General features: G+C 38.0%; 1 long non-coding RNA gene across 1 annotated transcript in view; it reads left to right on the forward strand.

Annotated features, from left to right (window-relative positions):
• Positions 1–26,100, forward strand: part of LOC117158722 (uncharacterized) — a 167,055-nt gene that overhangs the window by 108,227 nt on the left and 32,728 nt on the right. The window contains exon 4 of the long non-coding RNA XR_004464456.2: positions 22,863–23,087. This is a non-coding gene — a long non-coding RNA (uncharacterized LOC117158722). The remainder of the gene's footprint in view (positions 1–22,862; positions 23,088–26,100) is intronic.

Raw genomic sequence — 26,100 nt, forward strand, 5'->3', positions numbered from 1 at the left:
CATTCTGCTATTTTTTTTTTTAAAGTGAGGGTTGGGTCGATTACACAGAGGCGTGGATTGTTGGTATTTGCATGGGATTTTTTCGGCTCGAGCGGTGGTTTGGTTTGGGGTTTATTGTAGGCTAGCGTTTGACACCGAGTATTTTTGGTTCGTTAAGCAGTTTTTCTACACTCGTAACTGCGGTTGGGTAAGGCGTCGAGTTTGTAAGGATGATTACCGTGATTTGCGGCGCCGTCTGTTTCTTGTATAACATCCTCTCTGTCGTTTTCTTTGGAACTGTCGTAGTTGAATCTAAATTTATTTTTGCTCATTTGTATAATCTTTAAGATGGTGGCCCTCGCTCGTCGCTAAAAGCATATGTAGCAAAACATCTTGTCCAATTATCTTTTTTCATACATCTGGTAGCACTCATAATTCTTCGATACACTTTGTATTATTTTCTTGGTTTCTGCCACAAACGCCAAGTAAAGATTCCTTACTTTTGTTAACACATACAGTTTCTTATTGGAGTAATAAAAATTGTTTTGATTGTATTATCGATTAGAAATTGTACGTGTATTAAATTTAAATTATTCAAGAAATGTGCATCGACTATCCATGTTGCTTGAATAATTATGAGCGGTGGTGGTATACATATTCTCTAACTTGATCTCTACTATTCTGGACTCTAAGCCTCTTATTGGCAAGACCTTTGGTAGACTCACGATGAAATGCATTTCTTTTCTTTTCCTTTTCTTTCATCTATCTTACTTTTCTTACCTTCTTTCAATTAACAGCACCACAAGGATTTTACAGTTAAGAAAATCTTCGTGATAAATTTTCGTTGAAACGAATATCGTCGAATTTCTATTCGCATCGGAACGATCAGAGTTCCTTATCGATTATCGATTTCCCCAATTTTCGGCTATCGTGCTTTGCTTATCGATGCCGATAGTTGAAATCGAAACGCGATCGCTTCGATGTTTTGTCCCTTCTCGTTTCGTCCGAAATTCCGAATCCACAGCAAACTTTGAAACGTATCTGTCATTTTGACTCGGATCTGGATTCGGTATCGTCCCACCGATAGCTAGATCGTTCATGTACAATTGCTATCCTTCGTTTCATGGTCCCTAACTTGACTTCGTAATATCACGCGACACGGTTCACCGGCGTTTCGAGGCGTCTCTGGTTCTCCAGGAATCCGTGTTCCTCATAAATAAGATTGTCCAATTTAACTCCGCGAAGGCACCGGAATAATCGTGAATCACTAATTAAAGCGCTTTATTGAAACCGTAGAAATAATTCAACGTCGAGTGTCTAACATCAAGAATGGTTTCAATTAAATTTATTCTCCATTCGTTCTATTTAACAAAAATTCAACAGAAACCGTATTTTTACATTTTACGCTGCGTTTCTCGCATTTGTCTTTTATTTTACATCTTCGCACCGTGTTATTTCATCTGTGTTTCTTTTCGCTTCTGTGCTCCTTTGTCTCGATTTATTTACGTTCCACTTTATTCTCCGATATTTATTATCCTCTATATTTATTCTATATTCCTTTCTTTCTATTTACCAAACGTTCTGCTGCCAGAAATTTTTCAAGTTTTTCAATCGATACTCGCCAGTTTATGACTCCCTGACGCTTATGAGCCGTGAAATGAGTAATACGTTGGAGAAACGCGAACATATAATAAATTTTCAGGGCCGTATAGAAAAGGAGCGCGATATTTCGCGGGACGCGCGACGTAGCGTTTCCTTTTTGCGATTTCCTAATCCACGCGGTTTCATTTGTTTCAGCCGACGCGGTTCGTGATTATTTCCCGCGATAAATTGTTATTACAGCCACCATGCACGAGGGTTGCTCGCTCGAAAGACGGTGGTTGCTGTCTACTCGAGGAAGAGAAGTTCGGCTGTGTTCGCGTTTTCCTGGATAGCAAAATCCTTGTAATGACCGGAAGTCTTATCGTTTACCGCGAACACGAAGTTGGATAAAATCGGTGGCAGTCAGACGTAGTCGAGATCCTATCTAGATCCTACCTGTGTAGGTGCAGACCTTGTCGTCGTTCTATTATCCATTATGCAAACAACCGATAAATGAGTAGATAACGCATTCGTATTCGTTCTACAACATATTTGGAAGGATGAATTTTTCAGAATAAATGCGTTTGTTAAGCATGTTGACCTATCGAGGATCAAACGATGAATTAATGCGCAAAAATTGCGAGAAATCGATATTGTTGAGAAATATAAATAATTGTCACAAGATGGGCGCGGAAACCGTAGTAGGACGATAATCTATAAAATTCAGAAGAATAACAAAAATTTCTTTGGTTCAAAAAACATAGTCTCTCTCTTTCTCTCTATTTTCAAGCGAGCTATTGGAATTTTCTTTCACAACTATGACGTTAAATAACAGCGTTTAATGATAAAAGCCGAGCGAAAGAAATTGCAAATGACAATATGTTAATCGAGTAATTCATTACCGCTGTATTTATCTTTCACTTCCTTCGTTAAAATCGAAAATAATTTACTCTGTCGCAATTTCGAACGACTTTTTCTGCTTAATCCTCGGCACACGCTCTCCTGGGATGATTGTTTAAGTATTAAACAGTTACAGAGAGATTAAATGAATCCTCCTAGTGGGAAGCTTACGGACTTGTGTTTTATGCAGTATTTATTGCTGGCAACTACCATCAGTATTTACTACAGTCATGGGACTACTTAAGAATTAATGCCACCTTAAGAAGGATAGAGAAATTAGAATGCACCATCGAGTCGCTAATTCACCTTGATGTCTGAAATTTGCAACTCGGTTACTTTGCGTACAATCGTTGGCAACTCCTTCATTTTTAAAGGGACAGCGAGCGAATAAGGCGGCAACGTGATTCTTCTTTCTTTCTTGGTCCCTTCCTGTTCGTATACCTTTGAAAGAAAAACGAATAAACGCGAAATAGAAAGAGGGGACGTTGTATAGGATGAAAAATTCAGCCGCGACAAACTCCGCATTAAACTAACGCCACCGTTGCTAGTATTCTTCTCCGTAAACCAACAGCATCTCGAAGCTTCTTTCCAAATTATCTCACTTAAAAAAGACACTTTACGATAATAACGCTCGTGTTACGTTCCACGCTTTAAACAACGGATAAAGTCCGCCGCCTCCTTCCCTTCCCTCGTTGAAACTCGTACATTACGACGATAATGTAACGTAACGCGTGTATGTCCAAAAAAAACAGTAAAAAAGAAGAAAAAGAAAGACAGGAAAAGTAGGAAGAAAAACAAACGAGAAAAAAAAGGAGAAGAAAACAGTGTTTACACCGCTTTATTCTTTCCTGACTGGCATTTAATGGCCGCACAGGCGCCAGGTTACATCCTAATTTGCCGGGCGCGCTAAACTCGCGGCAGAGAAAACGCGGAAAACTGGCTGGCGTTTTATCGGAGGAAAGACGAGTATCCGGCTACATCTACATGCTAAGGAAAGCCTCTGGACGCGCCTAGAGCGGAAGTATTCAGCACAGAGAATGCAACAGGCAACGACAAGGCCTGGTCGAGCGAGTATATAGCTATATAGCGGTCGGTCGGACGGTCGGCCGATCGGCACCTGGCTCGAATCGCAGCGATGATTTTCCAGCCTCCTAGCCCATCCCCTTTTCGTTTGCTTTTCTTTCCCCAGGGCGTGGCGCTCAACAGGCTTGGCATCCAGCCAACTTTCTGCTTTTCTCTCCTTCCCCTCTCCTTCCTTTTCTCTGTGTTCTTTCTTTCACTCTGTCCGTCTTCCTCTCCTTCCGTTTTCCTTCTTCCGAGTCGGTACAACAACGGGGCGGAAAAAAGAATGAAAGAGCTAAGGGTGCATCAACACTATCATCGACCATCTTCTGCGTAAATGTATGTACGTATATATACACGTGCCTATACAGGGTGACCAAACAGTCGAAAACGTAGGACAAAGGTTTTGCGTATAAGGCTTCGCGTCGAAGAAAGACGATTTGAAGAATCTACTCGGTACACGTGTACTCTGTTTCCATGCGACGAATCTCTGTTAAAGATGTTTTATTAAATAAGAGGTATATTTTACGGATAACAGGTGTGTCGAAGAATTAAAGGTAAACACTGTTTCTATTTTCGAAGAATTAAGAGATACAAATAGTATACTACAGGGGTTGTATAACTTAAGAGACACAATTGTGTGCAATATCGTGTTTGATATCTTGAATAGTTTTTATTTAAAAAATTTTTTAAATTCGTTTTAAAAAGCGATACATATTTATTTATAAAATCATCCAAATCAAGCACAATAAAAAAGCTAGATTGGTAGAAAGTATAATAAATAATAAGCAATGATACGAAACAAATAAAATAAAAAATACAGAAATAGAAGTGTATTAAATTGAAACTTGAAATAAGTATACGCGTGCCGAATAGATTTCCGAAACGCTTTTTCTCGACAACCAAGTCTCACATACAAAAATAATTATTTTACGTTTTCCATCCATCTTTTCACGAAGAATCACCCCTACCTTAGCTGTATCACCAGTTACCAGGCACCCTGTATATAGCAAGCACTATATCACGTTACATACGCGTTAGGTATACGTTACATGGACACGAACAGAGCCGGATTGTTGTTGCTGTTGCATCTCGTGGATCTATTGCCGGACTCTAACTCGCATCGGATACATCCGGACGTATTTATGCTCGCGTTTATAGTGCGGCTGCTCGAAGGCCGCTCGAAAGCCGCACGGCCACTAACTAACTTCCTGTTATTTGCACGGTTTACCCTCGACCGGAATTGACCTCGAGTCGCGGCGTCGAATGCGATTAAAGTTAGCGCGGCGCGCACCCTAAATACCAGAGGGTGGCCGAGAAAATTTCGTTCGACAGGCCAGGGAAATGTGTTACTCGTGTTCTCAACGAGGATCGAGGAACGGCGATTGTTTCTTTTCGCTGATAGTAACGAGATACGTTTACCGAGGTTATCTTACAAATTGCAAGTAGCCGGTATTAACGACTACAATAGAAGTTATCGGGAAATCGGTCTCGCGACTCCGAGGTCTCGCCTCTCGAGTTTCACAACTCCAAGCTTACTGGTATTGCGTTTCAGTACTCGTTGATATTGGATACCTGATTTAAGCATCTTTAATGGTGGTTTTCATGATTTTGAAACATCAGATATCAGCCACATTGAGTTGCTTCGATTTAGTTCGCAATACAGGGTCGTACAATTGGCTATATACATATGACCGATAGAGAATCATCGATCACAGCTTATTATTGTATGAAATTTATTATATCTTCCGAAGCCGTGAAAACGTATCACGAGGAAAATTATAAGTTATTAGAAGTGAGTAAAATTAGGGGAGTTAATTTATAAATTCATGAATTATACAGCTACAAGGACGATACTTGTAAGAATTGAGAAACATCTGATTCAATTCAAATTCTTAAAATCTTGACAAAATACTGCCGCAATTTTTAGCTCGCCATATGTATGTATAACAGTACTCGTTTAAATTCCAATGAATTGGGAGCTTGCATTGTAATTTTTGCGATACAGACAGCGATTTTGTTCCAGGAATACTCTTAAGTTCCTGGACAAGAGAAACGAATAAATCTACATAATCAGAACAGACTAGAAAGACACAATTATTTCTCGCCTATTCTCGTTATAACTATCGTCCTTGTCAATCGCTTTGGTAGTGCGCTACACTAAGCTCGTTATGCTAATATTCGTGAAGCAATTTTTATCTATATCATATAACGATTTTCTTCTAGGAATATTTCTAAGCTCCTGGACAAGGACACACGATAAACCTAGCGAGAACGAACAAAAAAGTCACGATATTTCTCGTCCAATCTCGCTATATCTATTCATTGTTTTCGCCAATAGCTTTATGTTATACTAAGCTCGAGGCGCTGACAATGAGTTAGCGAGGCGCGGCGAAGCTAGGTCGTTCGAATTTAGGTGAAATTCTATTGGAATTTAAGCGAATACCAGTGAACCAAGTTTCATTAGCAGCGAACTTTCATTTAAACTACTATTTGAGTACGTGTATCGTTTAAGTATAGGATTAGTATTTACATTAATACAAGAGTCGACTGTTGTAATCTCAATATCGTCGGTTTCGATTATCTCTAGCTATAACTCGTTTAATAGAGTTAGTGTTATCACGGAACCAACAGTTTTGGCTAAAACCATTCGAGACTCGAGGGATCGAGCAGGATCGCCACAAACTCAATCCACTCCGTTGGTATAATTTTAAACTCGAGAAGTTAGATTCGAACGATTTTAGTCCGAAAGGATCCCTAAAGCGACGTCACAAATATTCAATGAGAACGAAAATCTTGAACAGTCCCGAAGGACTCGAGTCTTGAAAATTTCACTCACGATAGAGTTGCAACGGTCTCTAACTTGTGGGTCGTTCGATGTCTAGAGTAATTCTAGTGGAGTAAGGTCCGGTTAACGTCATCTTGGGATCAATGGGTTTCCCTGAAGTCATCTTAAGGTTATAGAGCTTGATTAGAGTCCGCTAAGATTTGCAGGATCTCGGTTATCGTAAGTTCGATTTTACAGACTTAATCGGTGCAGTCTCGTGCAATTTATTCTTTGCCTCTTCTTCTCACGTGAATTTGGTTTAGATTAGTTTCTCGAATTATTTCGATTAGGTTTGGCTTTCTTTCTTTTGCATTTAGAATCACGTTGCACGTTGGAATTGAATCGCGGTGTAACTTTATCTGTACTTTGAGGGAGACTGCAAGGCACTATCGTGCCGTATCCTATTGAGATTTCCTAACGCTGAGCCTCAAGTTAGGGTTCACGATTTAACGATTATCTCAGCAAGAACTTCGTCGCCTAAATCAATGCTAGGTAATTCCAATCTTAATATTAGAATAAAACGATGTTCCTTTGTTGTCCACCTTATATTCTAATAATATTACAAAATTTAACTCTATGGATATCTAAATATCGGTATTTCTAAAAGAGTAGTAAACCTGTCCTCTAAACCTATCGGAGCTGAGTATCTGTTGTGCTAAAAAGTGTTCTTTTTATCATTTACTAACGACAAATGTGCGTAGTTTCTTTTGGTTTTGTGGAGAGGACAATAATGCACCGAAACAAACAAAAGGCTAATTTATACTTAGCAATGTCCAGCATGAAAACTGTCCTTTTCATTTATAAAGTGTTCTTTGGTAAACTTACAAATTTTCAAGTCCATATGGCCCGTACTTGTATTTATTTTTTTCTTTACTCTCTCTTTCTACTCGAATGATATTTATTTTATCGCAAATGCTTGTCATAAACGTCCTTTTGAACAAGCGTAACCATTGATACTTGCAGCAGGAATTTTCTTCGAGAAAAGGTAACACTTTCCTCGTTACCGTTGGGAATCTGGTTTCTATTCGGAGTTGTAACGCGTGCTTCTGCAAGGGGTTGTGGGATTCACGAAACGTCCAGTCGCAATTGGCGCCAGCTTATCGGTCGTCTTATCGCGATTCCTTATCGACAAGTGCTCGCTCGACAGGTAGCGTGCTTCTTGCCGCGCCACTTCAAAGTCCTCCTCGATGTAACTATCGGAAATGGATACTTGCAATTCTCTAGACAATCGAGATTTTGCTCGATTATCGCGTATAATTCATTCCCCCGGCTCTTGGATAAGCGAGAGGGGATGGAGTTCGACAGGAGAAGGAAGTTGATAACAGGAAATTGAAAACCAGATAGCAATTTCCGACCTTTTTCTCAAAGCTCAATTAAGAAATCTAGCTTGCAGCAGGGAAAAACGCTTGCTAACGAGCTCTACGATGCTGAACTCATGGAAAATAATTGCAAGGTGGAAAGTTTAACTCGTGGCCGTTCAGATGGTTTACTCTTCTACTTTTATTCGGCAATCCAAACTGTGCAGATTATTGGGTAGATGTTAGCGCAAACGATTAGATATCCGATAAAGTATTTCGAATATTTGAAAGTAATTTTCGCGTTACCGCGCGTGTTTCAGAATATTTAACGAATCAAGTTGAAGTAGAGTTTCGATATATTTAACAGTACGAAAATACACTTAGAAGCAGCGGTGGACGTAAAGTTTGATCGACACATCGCCTGTATCAGTTACAATAAATACCAGTTATCTTGTTTAGCTGTTAATCATAATGAAATTAATTTTTTAGAGTAACAGTCTTATCCCTATCTATGAGATTATTTTAGTCAAATACAAAAGCATGGGATGGTTTGTACGAATCGATAGTGTAATAATGATCATGACGTTATTCATGTTTATAAATACGTCGAGTAGCTTTGTAAACTGAAAACTTACAGCCAGTACACGTGTACCGGATAGGCCTTCAAAATTGTTTTTCTCGCAAATGGAGTTCGATATCATATCCAAAAACGTTATTCTACGCTTTCGATTCAGATTTATACGAGGAATCATTGCTTCGCTTGTTAAGATGTTCTGTATATCATAGCAATGTATACCTATGCAGCGCTTTCAGTAGTATAACCGTGCATAAGTAAGACGTAGTATCCCCAGTCGTTGATTTCTCTATCGTAACGTTTGAAATATCGATATTCTTGCGTTTTACCTTGCAAGTTCTTTAACCGTATTGAATTCACGAATGGGAAAATATAAAAATGTATCTTCTTTCGATAACGCAACAACAAAATAAAAACGCATCTCGTTTACCACCTGTGCGATAAATATTTAATCCTAAGAATTAACTCTTACCTCGAAAAACCGTCGTACGATTGCAACTTCTCCTTTAGATTTACTACCCCGGTACGAATCACATACGTTGTTCAACACGGAAGTAGCGCAAAGCGCGAGAAGTACGGCACGGATGGTGCAAGGACTCACCCGAGAAGCTGCGAAAAGGAACGTAGTGCCGTTCAGAGAAGTCGGAGAAATGGATTGCTCGAAAAAGTATCGAAGGTGGTTAGTGATAGATCGCGGAGGACCGGCGAGAAGGGTAGGGCATGAGTGCTGGGGTGGCTTCAGAAAACGCGGAAACTCGTTAGAAGGATTTCACGCCGGAACGAGGCCGCGCGCGACGGCGCAAAGTATCGAGCTATCGATTTCACGGCTCGGCGGCTCGTCCGATAAGGTAACCCACCCCCTTGTCCCGCATCTACCTTTCGTTTCGCGTCCCTCTTACCCCCTTTCCTCCTTCTCTTCTGTCCCCCCTCTCCAGCATTTCGTCTTCAACCATTCGACCTTCGTTTGCTCGAACGATCTTAACCGTTTCAGCGATCGCTAAGCGAACTGAACTGGTCGATCAGCAACCGGCGGCGTTCGAGAGTCTCTGATACAGACTAAAAGAAGTTTGGCAAGAGGGTTGCTAAAATTTATTGTCGAAATCTGACCTTAATAGACCAGTGTAGCAACATGCATAATTAATGTATCGAAAATTCATGAAATGCGCTCTGTGTGTGGTACGTAATCGTTCGAAGTGATAGAAGGAGGAAAGGACGAGAGAGAGAGAGAGAGAGAGAGAGAGAGGTAATTGCGGGTATTAAATGGAAAGTATTGGTAAGTGATCATTATTAGAGGTAAGTTGCGCGAGAGTGGAGAGAAGGAAGCCGTTGGTCGAACGATAATTAAATAGAGAGAAATGCGATAACGAATGCTGGATCGATCGATCGATCGAACGAAGACAATTACTCAGACCGATCGAGCCCGGTCTTTCAGTTTAAGGATCTTCTTTTTGCTTCTTTTTCTTCTATCGTTCGATACCGTAGACGACCGGGTAGATCTACTTTTAGCTGCAGCCGACAGCGATTCGACGATGCTTATCGCGTGATATCCGTGCACGAAACTCGTCAAAACGTATTCGTGTTGCTCGTGTCGCGACGCTTTGCACAGAGGGCTAGAGAGAGCGTTTTAAGCTTCTTACCTGTCGCGAAGTTAGCTTCCACGAAAATGCCATCGGATTACCTTGCGGCCGTGTACGTACACGAACAACCGCCCCGCGTATTGTAACCGGCAGGCAACTAAATTCTGTACGGTGAAATTCCGCCTCCGCGGGACACGTTACATTCTATACCTTCAATGGGATTTAATCAAGGTATTAGCGCGTTACGTCGTCTTGCGTATTTCGCTTGGGACAGAGCTGACAGGGATGGAATCATTCGCGTATATCTTTCGATACACGTATAAATTGTCCTATATATATGTTATAGATTGTTACTGTTCGATAGGGAGGGTCGAATTTAGCTGTCCCGTTATTCGTTGTTACGTTAATCGTACGATCGTGACGTTGCGCACGATATTTCAGAGACGTTTCGGTTTATATAAATTCAGTATGTAAATCGAACGCTGTGTTTGATCGTTCATCGAAATCGCGATATTTCGTGATCGTTTTGTTCGTCCATCACGTTCTCTTTCTCTTTCTTTCCTCTTTTAATTTAATACTCAGGCAATTGTACGATTTAACCTGATACCGCGATAAAATGTGCGCTACTCATGGCGGCCGGGGAAAAAGGGGGTTCAGCAATTTCTCATCGCGACGGGAAAAAAAGGCCGACTTGCTCGAATAATAATCGCACGCTTGAATTTATTTTATTTATCTTTATTGCTACGGTCGGAACGAGGCGGCAATAAAAACTATCCGGTTCGCGCGAGTTCATCGTTCACCTCGGTCTATGTGATATCAAAACATCCATGTAACTACCTTTTGTTATTGCGAAGACTTGCCTCGTTCCAAATAAAAGCTACCGTATATTTGTTTTTTTTTTTTTGTTTTTTCGAGCTCGCGAACTGTCAAAAACCTGAATTACACACGGTGTTTCCCAGCGAGTGTATAAAACTTCGAGAGGTTGTTTAGGAGGTAATTTGGCGTAAAAAATATTATACGAATGTAGACCTTATCCTTGATTGGCTGTTGTAGACGAAAATTCTACCGCTGCCACGATAAAATTGCAAAGCTGACGCAAGGAGAATATTAAGAGACCATGGCAAGACACGAGAACGTGAAGTGATATTTCAACTTCAATTAATTCATCTGCTGTCTGTTCGATTATTTTCTAAGTATTATTTCGTATCGAAATTGTAACTCGATAGGATCGAGTGAGAGTAAGAAAAAATTAAACCATTGAAATTCGTAAGAACTAAGGACGGTATCGGTATTATGACAATAGTTTATATAGAATGATTCGAAAATATCTCGTAAAGTATTTTAAATTTGTTTAAAGATTGTAGAAATAGTGTTCTAATGATGTTTCAATTTCGTGACAGGTACATAGGTGCTAAGTTAGTTACTATATCTTTTTGTAAGTCTAATCGTTGAAAAAATTAAAAAAACCGATTTTTTATACGATATTGATACATTAAGAAATTTACTAAGAAGTTGACATAGTTCAAACTCAACATATACAATAGGTATAAGAGTTTTATTAAAGTTAATGAACGTTCTTTTAAACGGAAGAGTACATTGTACACATAGTTGGGGATTCGAAAAGACATATCTAAACTCGATTCAAAAGTCAAAAACAAAATTCAATCTCCTTTACCTATCAGAGATAGGTTGCTCGTTTAGAATTAATATTTTAGTTCCGTGAAATATTGCAAGTTTAAAATAGTGAATACACCTTGTATTATTATGAACTGAATCATTACCCTAATTATTATCTTTTATACGCAGGCACATATGTATAATTCGCTGCACTATTATGGACTGTATCATTACCCTAATTATTTTTTATACATAAAATATCCTCGCGAACTGAAACTTAAGAAGAAATTCCCTTCTGTAAGACCTCGAAAAGTTAAATTCCTCTTCTTTCTATACATTTTTTCCTATCTTTTAAATCTGTTACATTATAAGATTCAAGAAGTTGTTGAAATTTATCGTTGAAAACCGTAGAAATCTATCAGCACCACGGATACCAAAACCTTTTTGAATAATTGAGATAACAGTATTGCACAAGTTACAAGTTCGCGGTACTAAGAAATTCACTTACTGGCAAGTTTGTTGATGAAATAAATAAAGTTTTAGGAGCAAATTTTACAAATTATAAGGGCTGCTGAATATTCTATTTGACTTTGAAATTGATCTGCAATTTAATTTCGAATCGTAAAATTGTACCAGAGAAGTATACAAGGTGGTTGGTAACTGGCGGTACAAGCGGAAAGGGGGTGATTCTACGCGAAAAAAGAAGTCGAAAATATAGAATAAAAATTTTTCGTTCGAGGCTTTGTTTTCGAGAAAATCCACTTTGAATTTTCGCTCGGTACGCGTGCACTTTATCGCGTCTCGTTATAACGGATCTCACTGTAGATCGTTGCCTCGATGGAAAAATTAAAAAAAAATTAAAAAAAATATTTATTTCTTCTTCTTTTTTCTTACTTCTTATTTCGCTTAGAATCACCTCCTTTCCGCTTGTACCATCGGTTACCAACCACCCTGTATAACTTACGATATATAATTCGCCAATGATGTCAGTCGTAAATAATTGCTCGGAGATACCTAAAAATTTGTTTGTCAAATTTGCATAAATTTCGAGTAGTTTCAACGTGAATATAATCGCTGAGCGTCGAGTCCTGTTATCCCGTGCGGTGGTATGCGAAGAAGTAGCAACGGATTGACGAGCACGTGCACAGTGTACACACACGTAAGAAACGTACGCGCCTAACCGCTGCGTGGTGCAGTGCGACGTGGCATCGCGTGACTCTCATTTTCCATTTGACTTCTATCCGTCGCACGTACGTACTCAGTTACGTTATTTCATTGGCGTTCCTCGTCCCAAGCCGTTGGAGTTCTCTTGAACCCCGCGCGCCGCCCTTTCCGCTTTGGCACACCTCCCTCATGGTGTTGTGCATGCCACTTTCTTCTCTTTTTTTCTTCTGCCGTCGCGTTTGCTCGTACTCAACTTTTGGTTGTTGCTTGAAAAGAAAATGCCGCGACGCCAGAGTGTGCTACGAGAGACTCGTGGGGATTTGCTTAATTGTTGGTTAAAATCCTCCACCGACGACCAACACGTTTCGTACTACCGTAAGCTACCGATGACCCACAGCGGTTAAGTTAAGAAGCGAAGCTTTTATTACACTGAAAAAGATATTCGTAGACTGTAGGGTAGATTTCGAAGAAATAGAAAATTTTTAATATCAAATAGGATTTTTTGTTAATTAAATATTTACAATACCGTTCAGAAATATGTGGATATTTAATCATTTTGGACAGAATGTAATTTATTAGTATTGGTTATAAAATGACGTGTAAGTAAGGTAGACGTATAAGAAAGATCAAAGTATCAAGAATTTTTTAATATTAATATCGTTTTTTTGCTAACGAAATATTCACAGTATCGTTCAGAAATATCTGGATATTTCATTATTTTTTTACACAGCGTAGTTTATCGTTATTGATGATAAAATTATGTATAAGGTAGACGCAAAGGGAGATCAAGGTACCAGGAATTTTTTTAATATTGCTATCATCCCTCGCTAATGAAATATTTACATTACCGTTCGGAAATATGTCGATAGTTAATTATTTTTCAGAGAGTCGAACTTATTACTATCGATTATGAAATTACGGGTAAAACAATTGTTACAACGTAGTATAGTGGAGTAGTAGAATAAAAGGTATATTAGATACAATAGGATATTATGACGTGGTAAAATTAATATTTAAACGCCGATGCGTAATAGTAAAATTGGTGTCCATGGTTTCTGACATAAAATTGTTTCATCATTGGAATTATTTTATTACTTGAGTAGCTCTTTATCTTCAGATTATTTTATTTCTAAATTATAAATCAAATAAAGAAGATTTGTTTTAACTCGTAGAAAGATATGTAGTTGTCTTAAATTCAAATAACCATATTTATCAAACCATAGATTTTTTAATGGACGACTTGTATTTATAATTTGTTCGTTCAATAAAAGCCTAGTATTTCTTTTAATCGTTAATTTGTACATTTTGTTGAATTCGTACATTGTTACAAAGAAATCGATCACAGTATTCGGACACTTATACGTAAAAATATAATTGTTTCACTCGAAGCTGAATCGCTGGGGAAATATTTATTTTCCTTGAAACAGAAATTGTTAATCGCACGTTAATTAACACGTTACACCATTCTCGTTTGGAAAATCGCTGTTTTATTAGAAATGGGAGCGGTGTGGCATGGGTGTGTCACTAGGAACGTGTCGTAACGAAGCTATTACACTTTATGGCTTTTCTTCCGATTGTTTGCTCTCTTTTCTGCTGTGCAAGTAGAATCACGGGAAATCTGTGTTCAATATGACTGCTGGGGGATTATGATTGGTTTAATCGATTTGCCAGAGGTAAACTATACAAAGAAGAAGATCGGCATTTCTTTATGAAGTACCTGACGAAGAAATTAGTTATCCATGTAGGGCTAATTATTTCGAAAAATGACAACTAACATTTAACGATTCTAACAACGCGGCGTGTGTCTTGTGTTATCGACGATTGTTACTAAATTGCATGCAACGCGAATGAAATTCTCAAGTTTGCGTCTAATCAGCAGGTAATCAGCAGAACTTTCCCTGTGTCGACTCGGATAAGTTTTCCAGTTTAAGAGACTCCGAATCCAAGAAACTTTTCAGATTATCCAAGATACCATACCGGAATCGATCTAACTCTGTCTATGTAGTAGAACTCATTCTAAATTTACCGCCGGCGCAATTCTTCGATATTTTTACCTCTGAACTTTTAACAACAAACTATTTTTCTTGGACTGTACTTCGTAGGAAATTAAACTCCGACCGCTCGTTACCGCAATTTTTTAATCGGGAACCTATTAGTCTGATTCCACTTCGATATTCATAATTAAGTTTTGTTCTTCTTCTCTAAGGCAAATATTTCTCACGTATCCTGCCGGTTATCTAGCTTTTGATATAACAATCTCGGAGAATTTCAATCTTTGGACCAACGGGAAACTTTCGACCTCAATTCTATTCCAAAGCAATCTCCACGACATAGAAATATACATTTTCACTCATCCTCAATTTAAATATCCTGTGCTTTCTATGAACATTTTCAGATTGGTTTCAAATTCGACCGATATAACAGTCGTGACTCGTTACAGTGCCAATGAAAGTTCAAAATATTTTATACAACGTGCACAATATGGACAATCTTTTATGAAGATACTTTTCAGATACTTTCGTCAGCCACTGTATTTATTTAACACATTTTACACAAACGATTTCCCATTTTCAGATACGTGCATCGTTCGTTTCTTTAACTTAACCAACTACCTGCTACAATTATTAAGTAGAACTACCTTCTGATTTCATGCGCTATGAAAAAATTCTGATACGCTAAGGGCACGAAAAAAGTTTCGGTACCACTGTACCAACTATTTACTACAGGGCGAGTTCGAATGCTGACAATCTACAGAGCAAGCACTATCGTCATTTACAAGCAAAATTGACGCATTTGCGGTAAAGGTGAGATTACGAACCTCAGACAGAACCGCGAAAATACTGGGAAAGATGTACGACACGAGTCGAATCGAAACGGCCTCGTCACGAGGAAAAGGTAGCGCCGCGGAGGATACTTAGGAGCAGGTTTACGGCACATACGTTGCATTATATAGGAGGACGCGGCGTACATGGCCGTGGAACGCGGCGACACTGCACTGCAGTAAAGTGCATCCTAAGCCTAGCGCATCTGTGACCACTCTCGGGGTCGCAGTGCCCGCTCCTGGTATTTATTATTCAGCCGGTGCAACGTGGCGCCGACCTGCGACTACTTTCCGCTGCTCCCGTCAACGAGCCACTCCGGGATTTTTCGATGGGACCGTCTGTTTTCCTACGTCTCTGCTGCGTTTTCCCTTCGTCGCGTCGCGATTCTGTATCACAACCGTGATACTCGTCGTTCACTTTTATGGCAATCGTGGCTCGCGTCCCCTCGTCTCGACTCTGAATCGGTTATCGAATCTCCTGCGACGTCGTTGAAATCGCAACGCTCGACACACACGTGAGGATTTTTCAACCAGATGAGATTTTCCTCACCTCGTGCGCTTGGATTTCCCTCGTTTTCCAAGCTACGTTTCAAAGTTTATTTTCCGTCCGATATTTTCTTGGGTTCTTGTGTCGCATAAGGTTATTTCATATGTATGACGGGTTTTTCTATATATATTTATATTCATATACGTTAAATGCAAATGTTAACCTGAAAGCGTGAAATCCGTTAAAATTTGATACGAATAGAGGAAAATAGCTTTATTAAGGATCTGTACCGGCAATGTTAGCCTTAACCAGTTATAATTTATTATTAATTTCATGTTATTCGTGATTTTAGAAACAATCAAATAAAAGATTTAATAGGCAATATTTTTATTTATAATGACTTTAATTCTTCGTTAAACTTATATAAATTATTTTTGGATTTTAAACTATCAAGAATAAATTAATTGATATAAAACTCAATGATACATCAAAGTGTGAGTTTTAACTGCAAGGGAAATAAATATCTATATAAATGTCGGTAATTAATGATTGATGAACTAAATTCTTTTTCTCTATTCCGTTGTTTAAAATTGGATTCTTAGAAAATCCACGTTAATTATACGACGATCTAATATTCGACTTCACAATTCAGACCCGATGCTATTTTGGTTTGTAACTGTTGAAATGTTTCCTGTTTCGTTTATTCCTCGTCTACCTACTATACTCGTACAAAATATATAGCAACATTCCAACGATGGAATTCCAAATATTCAACTATAATTGAAACGTCTGTGCTCTTTTACTTCAACAAAAGTTTGGATACTTTTATTGTAACTGGATCAAAGATCCAATCAAATATCTGGCGAACGAAAGTAAACTGAGAATTCAGCTCACAATATCCTCCGGTTGATCAGGTTTACAAACGCAAGCTGAGACATAGAAGGGACGCAGTTAACTAACTGGTACTCGATTGGGGAAATCGAGCTTCCTGCACCATACGCGAAGCCCACGATATTCGGTGGATTGGCTTTCCCGATAATAGGTACATAATATACCTGCTGGGTATTCCAGCGCGAATGCACCGAATTGATTTAAGCTTCCTCCGCGTTTTCCTTCCTTCTCATTTATCCCCCTCGGCCACCCTTTCGAATCTAGGCAACAGCGGTTTAGTTCGATCCCATAGCTGCAGGCGACTTTCTAGAGTCAATCGAAACTTTGGGGTTTTGTTCGACGTATACGCAGGTTTGCGTATTATCACGGTATCCAAAGATTGAAGATCCTATTCCTAACATTATACAAGATTTCAGCTACTACGACGATAGGAGTAGATAGACGTAAGAAATATAATATTGTTGTGAGATCGAAACACCAATGTAGAATTATAGCAGACATTTTATGGATATAATAATAATATATCTGTAATGTAATATATAACATTAATAAAATGTAATGTATGTAGATATACTACTTAGTTATGTAAAACATTTTGGAACTTTAATAGCTGTCTAATGAGATTATCAGGATTATGTTGTTAAAGTCAGAGACAAATCTGAAGATATACGTAAAAGTTAGAAGACATAATATGTCTGTAATGTAATATATAATATTAATAAAATGTAATATAATATAATATAATGTTTGTAGATATACTACTTAGTTATGAAAAACATTTTGAAACTTTGATAGTTGTCTAATGGGATTATCAGGATTATGTTGTTAAAGTCAGAGACAAATCTGAAGATATACGTAAAAGTTAGAAGACATAATATGTCTGTAATATAATATATAATATTAATAAAATGTAATGTATGTAGATATACTACTTAGTTATGAAAAATATTTTGAAACTTTATTAGCTGTCTAATAGGATTATCAGGATTATGTTGTTAAAGTCAGAGACAAATCTGAAGATATACGTAAAAGTTAGAAAACATTTATAGAGTATATACATTCGTAAAAGTCACAAAAGTATACTCTACGACATGAATAATCATCTCTGTAGAGATATAATAATGACAATAGATCTTTGTAAAGTGGCAATAAATATTCTGTTACTTTTATGTACATTTTCAAATTTGTTCGTACACCAATGTGCCCGCGCACTATTTACCTAATGTCAAGGTAGTAAAAATGTTGTGCAGTCGTGATACTGTGTAAAATTAAAAGGTCTTATGAAAAATTATGTTTTGTGAAGATCAAATGTTCAACAAAACATGTCGTCTATTTTATAAAATTGATATGGTAAGCTCTCTTTTGAATAATAAAACAAGCAAATTAAAACAGAAAGCGTTCCTGCTATGTGCTTCAACAAGAATGTAATTTTCATAACTAGTAATTAGTAGCAAGTACATACAAATATTTCTAAGAGGACGTGGAAGCTGCTAATCAATCCCAAATCCAGAATGTCATCAAAGTTACATAACTCCTGTATTTTATTATATAGGTCCCTTGCCTCTATTGTGTCACCATCTTGCTCTAACGACTCTAACATAGCGTCTTAGAGTCCCATGACTCCATTATCTCGTTATTTGAGTCCCATGACATTAATGTATCATGGCACGAACCCCTAATTTTAGAATACCAATATTCGAGTTTTAAGATTTTAATATGTCGTTACTTGGGTTTCATGATTCTGGTGTCTTATTAATTCGGCATGATAATTTCAAAATAATTCCATTCAGATTCCGAAATTTCACCCAAGTCATAAATTTTTCGCGTTGACACCAACAGAGTGATACCAACACGGTTCAAGTTCCAATAAAACTCAACGAATCTAAGTTTTACCTAGCGAGGTCTGACTCGGATGTTGTCACAACAATTTTAGAAGTTCGCGTTAACGTAATCGTGCTAATGTAGATTTTCGTATTATTCGTATGAGTCATTTCCCTACATTCTGTACGTGCTATGTGCATTTATGTATCCGTCTGTTTCATGGCTAATTATTTTAATTTATACTCGCGTGCACTCAAACATGCATGCATGTTTAAAGAACGCGTATTCCGTAATACGAGTAGTATACATCGCGTCGCCTATTATTATGCAGATTATGGTTTATTCTTGCGCGTTATATTTTACTTACCAAGAAATTTTATCAGTTCCTGTCATCATCTGCTCATTTATGTTTACACCTTTCTGGCGGCGTTTCAAAGTTTTCGATTATCCGAAAGTTGAAACAATTGACGGAGGAATGTTTGAAGTATTCTTAGCTTGGCGTCTCTAGGAAGTTTGATCTTTTCTCTCGCCAGGAAAAATAAAGAAAGTTTCTTAAGCCTTGACCCGTCATTGCACATACACCGTTCTTCTGTTTTGAAGAGCTACAGCAGAAAAAGCCTTCTGACGTAAAATTAATTAAAACTTCGTTAACGGTTGACGCATATCCTTCTGGGAGGTTTGCGTGGAAAATCCTCGTCGTCTACACGCGAATCCGGTTTGTCGAATGAAAAGGAACATTACTGATTTATGCCTTTTGATTCGTTACGGTTATGCTTTTCCGTGTTCCAGCAAAGAACGCTGATGATAATCTCGAAAGTCCTTGAGACGGTGACAGAAGCGAAACCTTTTCGCCATTTCGGCTTAACAACTCTAACTATCCGTTGGAACTGCGGTCGTTGTTAAATTAAACTCTTTGGTGCAACTTACGGAGGTTCTTGGCAAACCATTCAATTATTTCTCCTTAGTTCGCTTTCTCTGTATCAAGTTGCTATAAATTTGCGTTTATGGTATTTTTAAGACATTCGATGATATCCTATCATGTTTCGTTGTTTGTTATATTTATAGAAAACGTTAAAATTTCACGATCTCTTTACGGAACGTTCGTCACATATCAGCTCCGTATGATTATTTAATTTTGTAACACTTCGTAAGGACTCGTATCTTCGATCCAACGACGTATAACTCAACGCAATGAGCTGGAACGATGCCATTTTACCGCACAATTTCGCGTAGCACGAGAGAAATGGAAACGCGAGAGTTCGCACGATTATTTACTCGCCTAATAGCCGTCACCAAATAGGAATATTAAGAAGCGTGTGGTCGTGTACGTAATATCTAGACATTTCTCTTGCGCTGACCTGTACTTTGCCTTGATCGTCGTTGAATATTACATTATAATATTATTTTACGTTCTTTGAACATTATATTGTCATATTATTTTATCTTTTATGAATTTCTGATTAATTTCCTGATTAATTTCCTGATTAATTTCATTCCCATCGATAATCGTTTTTCATATTTAGTTGGCAGTTAAATCCTCGATTGTAAATTTAATAAACGATTTCAAGAGCAACAAACTTTCAGCTAAAACAGCTACTATGCAAGTTTGCGTACCAACATCAACTCTTCATCTAATGCAATAATAACTCGCTGATCTAGTAGCTCCACTTCGGTTGCGCTGCACCCCCAAAATCTCGTTACACATCATACAGAGCTCCCTTAAATTTCATTACAGTTTATGTACACAGTGCGTGTTTACATCGCGTATCTATCTTTCCGACAACTTCACGCGCGCAACTAGAAATCATTTCAGCGTATATTCTCACCGAGATTGATCTTTTATCCTTGTGGTAGGATGCATTGCATTATTTGAGTTGAACGAATCTTAAACACAGCATACAGCTCATTGGGAATGCTTCTACAAAATTATTTAACATAGCTCTTTATAAAAGAAGCGATCGAATTTTACAAAATGGATACATATATGTGTATAATTTGAACAGACATTAGGAGAATATTTTTGAATAAATGGAAATTATTTTGGGGAATAATATCATGTATTGTAAGTGGAAAAGGAACGAAAGAAAACATTGTTTTGTTATATAAACCGAAAAATACAAGAGCTGTCCACAAGATCTATTTATCTTATTCCTGTCTCTTGTAGGATATAAAACATATTCGAGAAAGAAATGTACCAGTATAGAGAAATCATTGGATACAAAATAATGACAATACAGGTTATCTTGAATTTTTCTGATCAAACTACAGAAGCATAGTCTATAAATAAAAATAAGAAAAAGGTAAATATTTACTTATAACTTTATAGTAAGATTTTATGCATGTATAATATCGTTTTTATTTTCACTTGTAAATTGTGCTCCTATAGTTTACGTAGGAAAACTGAAATCGCTGCAATCAAATTATGCACAGCTGTAACTAGTTGAATATAAATTAGATAGGGTAAAATATCAAGTATCAGCCAGTTTAAAGTATTAACGTCTGACAGATATCGGTTTAGCAACCCAATGCTTTTAATCAAAACGCATAATAAACGCTCATCGGTTCGAATAAATCTGTTCGGCCACGGTTCCGCTACAATCATCTCCGAAATTCCTCCTACGGTATACGTTCTTCACCGTGAAATCGACTTATCTCGGATATCTAACGACCATTCGGCATGTATTTCCGAGAATTTAGGCGAATATATAATCGACATATCGATGTAATGAAAATGGGGACCGGGCGTGCGTATAATTAATTAATACTCGATAGCTGGTACCTCGAAACCTCACGGTTAATTATCGCCGCCACCATAATTCCGGTGCTTAACCCTTGCGAGCTCCTAACATGGGATAAGATGGCCTTGGAGCGGGCCACTTCACCGCCATTACGATTGATCGATTCTGTTAATGGAGTATCAGACACCGGCAAGCATAATTCTGTTAATTGCGAGCACATCGGTTACGTGTGTTCATTTCGACGCGTCGACTTTACCGGGTACATTAATTAATCACGTTACAACCGCCTGGATAGCTTAGCCACCAACGGACTTTATCGTATTTAATGTGCGATGGAGGGCTCGCAAAATTTATGGGGTTTAATGTTTGATTAATTTCTCGGACGACGTTCGTTCCTTCGTTCGGTTCGTTCATTGGCAAGCAGCTCGTAAGATCGCTGCTGAATTTCACAAGCCTATTAATTAACGATCACCCTCGATTCCCAAAGCCTCTCTCACTCTCGGTTTTGCGTTAATCACGTTGATAAGCTGCTTTAGATCGTGTTGACTCTAATCCTGACGGTCGGATACGTTGTTACACATGGAAAGGATATAGTGCGCGACGAGAAAGTGGTAGCGATGTATAGTTTTTGGAAATGTATAGAAGGTGGTTAAGAGATGATGATATCGTGTTATGTTAATTATGGGCAGTATCGTTTCGTAGAAGATAATCAGAAAATTGGAAATTGCGTTTAATCCTACAAAGAGAATAGGACAAGCTTGTTATATAATTGCACGTTGCATTGGTAGATTTATACTACCTACTTGAAATTGAAATTGCTCTCAATAACTTTTCAATTGTTTCATTTATGCTACTTAACAATTAAAGCATTTATAAACGGCCATTAAGAGTTGTAAATCGTACACGTCTGATACTGATAGATTCGAGCTACTTAAAGCAGTACCGTCCGACGTCGCTATACTTGTACTACTTAGAACTTACATTTTACTGCTTGACCATACAATTACTTAAACTAGACGATTTGAAATTAACTCAAACATACGATTTTATATTTGTTGATACATATATTTTCTAGCGAATTGACTTCAAGTATTTGCCTAGCATATACTTATCTATGTCTACTTAACAACTCGTGTCTAAGTTTGTACTTAACATATTGAGCAATGGGAAATATTCAATAGCATAGTACTAATACTCGCACAAGATAAAATTCATTACTTCAGAACGATTAAAAATGTTTTCCATTTTGCTGAACTCCTAATTGTGCTCTTCGTTTTTACGAACACAATTTTGCGATGACAGTTTCTTTAAAATGCACGGTCGATTTTATGTAATCTCAGTCCATATGCAAAATTCGAGCGCAGTGAAATCAAATATTTAAGTTCGATTTTTTCATAAACACTGCCTCGCATCAAAAAATGTTATTCCATATTTTTCAATCTCAGTTTTCACGTAAATCCATCCGTTTCTGATCGCACCATCGGTTACGGGATAATCTCTACATTTTCTATTTTCTTTCTTCTAGCCCATGTTCCCAATGGATTTCGTGAAACGTAAAAATTCTTCGACTACAAAGAGAAAGCGACAAACGACCGGCAAAGCTTCATCGGCGAATAGACAGAAACGGAAATGGACGTGGTTACAGCGAGTAGGTGCACACGTGGGTATCACGAGCGTTCGTTACATCGTCAGGCGGCTCGTGACGACTTTTCCGTCGAGGCGTTAACGCACAGCACAACGTGTTACCTTCGTAAGTATAATACCGCTTATTCATGCCTCCTTGGCGTCGCTGAATCGGCGACGTTACGTGGCGTTGCGCGCGCGACCTCCGCACACGTACACGTGGCCGCGTGACGGTGAATGCGAAAACGCGCGAGCTGGTCCTTCTCTTCATTCATGTGTCCTCGAGTGTCGGGATCCTTATGTATACAGGCATGCTTTTCAGCGACGGATTTAATTTAGATTCGCGTCCAGGCCGGCACGACGCCGACGAGGAAAGGCAAGTGAAACGAAACGCGGGAAAAAGTAAATTAGGCTGCGGCCTAATGACGTGACAAACCATCGCCCTTTGAATATGTCCCGTCGCAGGTATTTCTTAATGAGTATCTCGTCTACTCACTTTTCGAATCCTCTCTTTTACTCCTGTCTCTTTCTCTCTCTCCTCGCGGTTACTTTTTTACATCTTCTTTCCAACTTTTCATAGCCCCGTGAAATCGTTTTATCGTCGACTCGGGTTCGTTCCGATCTCGACACCGAGAGCTTTTCGTTTTTGAGACATTTGGAATTGTTCTGAGACGACTTTTCTTCGTCGAGTATTTTTTGGAAGAGAACGACTAGGTTTATTGGGTGTAATTCGTTGGGTTTAATTATTTATTAACGAACAAATCTATTTTATGGCAATGAAAAGAAAACGTTACGTAGATTGTGGAATGCTAAATTATCGATTGTAAACCGACTAAAGTTAAACTGACTTTATGCAGAAGTGAGTCGTAATAAGTAGAATGTTTGGAAAGAAATACACAAGAAGTATACGAAATAGAGTAAAACACGCGTTATTAATATTTAGTACGCGAAACAAATCTCTATCTAGGTTGCATTTTTTAAATTGTGTTAATAAAGATACGATTAGTCTAATATAATATAAGAAATAATACAGTATAATCCCGTTTATATGAACTCCGTTTATTTGAGTGGAATTTTCGTCTTTGGTACTTATTTGAACGTAAATTCCTTTTATATGAACTGGAATTGTGTAAATTATCTCTCATCAAATTCATATAAACGGAGTTTTACCGTAATTGTAATGGGTGACATGGGTAACATGATTGATATACAGTGAGTGACTGTCCTTTTTTTACTACATCATCCCTGTTGGATCGGCAGATTAAAAAATATCTTTGATCTTAATGGGTCGCAATTTCAATATCCTTTCTCAACGATAATTTCTCCAAAGTAATTTTTTAATAATTTGTTTAATATATCTCGTTGAATAATAAAATAAGTGTATATTTCTTAGGTTTCCTATAATTTTCATTTTGTCTTATCTTTTTCCTTCTTTTTCTTTTTTGACACATGATAGTTTGTACTGAGAGTTGTTTCCAACCTGGTACGAAATTTATTTTCCGTTCCCATTCAAATGTTGTATTTAATGGTCCGTGCTTGATATAACCAGACGTCACGAGAATGAGGAAAGCCATACTAAACGAAAGTTAATTGGTTTCACTTAATTAAGAAAATATTATCAAATTAATATTTTCGAGTTCCTACTCTGTTTTTCAACTGACGCGTCACCTCGAGTGCTAGCGGTTAAATTGAAAATTGTGTCGTGGAAATTGCATAGATCTCGAAAGATATCGCTCTAATTGAAAAATCAGTTCAATTGGCCTTTGTGGAGCCGCTTGTGTCCGGTATCGAGCGACAGAAAACAACATCGAAGAAAGAAAATAAAAAAGTGGAAAAATGGAAAAGTAGTATCACTTCGCTGCTAACAAAGAGAACTATGGTAAATTACGCCATTCACCCCGTGCACACAGGATTTTCATTTCCTCTCGGGTAACTAGTCTCTCGTCGTCATCTCCATCGATGAAACTTTATATTAAGCGATCATATCGATAAAAGTAATTATAAATAAAGCTTGTTACAGAAATAACTTCGGCACGGTTTACTCGTTGTCGAATTAATAACTTGTCAATCCAATAAATTGAGGGAGAAAAAGAGAGCCACAGGGCGATAGAAGAGCGAGGGGAGGATGATGTTAAGCGTTTATTAAATCAATTCGGGGCCAGAAAACGCGGAACACCGGGGCGCAGGATCGCATTACGAAGAAAATATATTTTCCTCCGCAGCGTCACTGCGCCAACCTATCAGGGTCGCGAGGCGGTGCAAGGTGGTAATTGCCAATTAACTGTAATTAATTCATTGAGCCAAGTGGCAGTGATCAAGCCAACCATATCTCCGTCCCCGGGAACTGGTCCTAACGATCCAGGATCGGTTTCCGGCCAATCGAATGCCGAGGAAACACGATTTGACAAATTTAAAGCGGCCCGTTTATCAATTTACATATTTCAGCGACCATTTAAGACGGCGTTCTCATCGATCCAATTTCGGACGCCTGCACGAGACGTTGTAAACTTTATTTTCCACCTTAATCGCTTTGATGCGATTCAGGTCGTGGTTCGTTTATTATTTCTATTACAATAGACGATCTTCTTGGTAAAATTTGGCGATAGAATCGACAAGCTTTCTAAAAAAAAGAGACCTGTAAATTTATGGCAAATAGAAAGTATTCGAAAATTCGTAGGCATCTTTTATAGAATTGCGTTATGTGTGTTATACAGAAAATTTTGGACTTTTATTGGTACTGTAATGGGACTCGACTGTTACGATTAATCGTTCGATCGTGTAAAATTGTTTCGTTATTGACTATTTTTATTAGTTATTTTATGTACGCTTTGGTCCGGTTCCAAATAAAATACAGCAGGTTATGCCTTGAAGATCGTCTCTGTTTTATATTCGCTCGAATTTTCAGCTTATATATCGAATACAGCTTATAATGCAACAACAACTTTTGTTTCCCGTAGGGGTGAATGTTCGGCGAAAGCGTGGGTGCGAATAACAAGTGCCTGGAATAAAAGATCGCGTAGGTTCGGGTTTTCTATTCCAGATGAATTGTGTAGGCGAAGTCAGTGAATTGGAGGAATAAACGTGATTTTATACACACTGAACGAGAAATGGGAATAATTTTTGGAATGTCCCGTAATTAA

Source organism: Bombus vancouverensis, chromosome 1 (assembly GCF_051014615.1).
Source record: "Bombus vancouverensis nearcticus chromosome 1, iyBomVanc1_principal, whole genome shotgun sequence".
Lineage (NCBI taxonomy): Eukaryota > Metazoa > Arthropoda > Insecta > Hymenoptera > Apidae > Bombus > Bombus vancouverensis.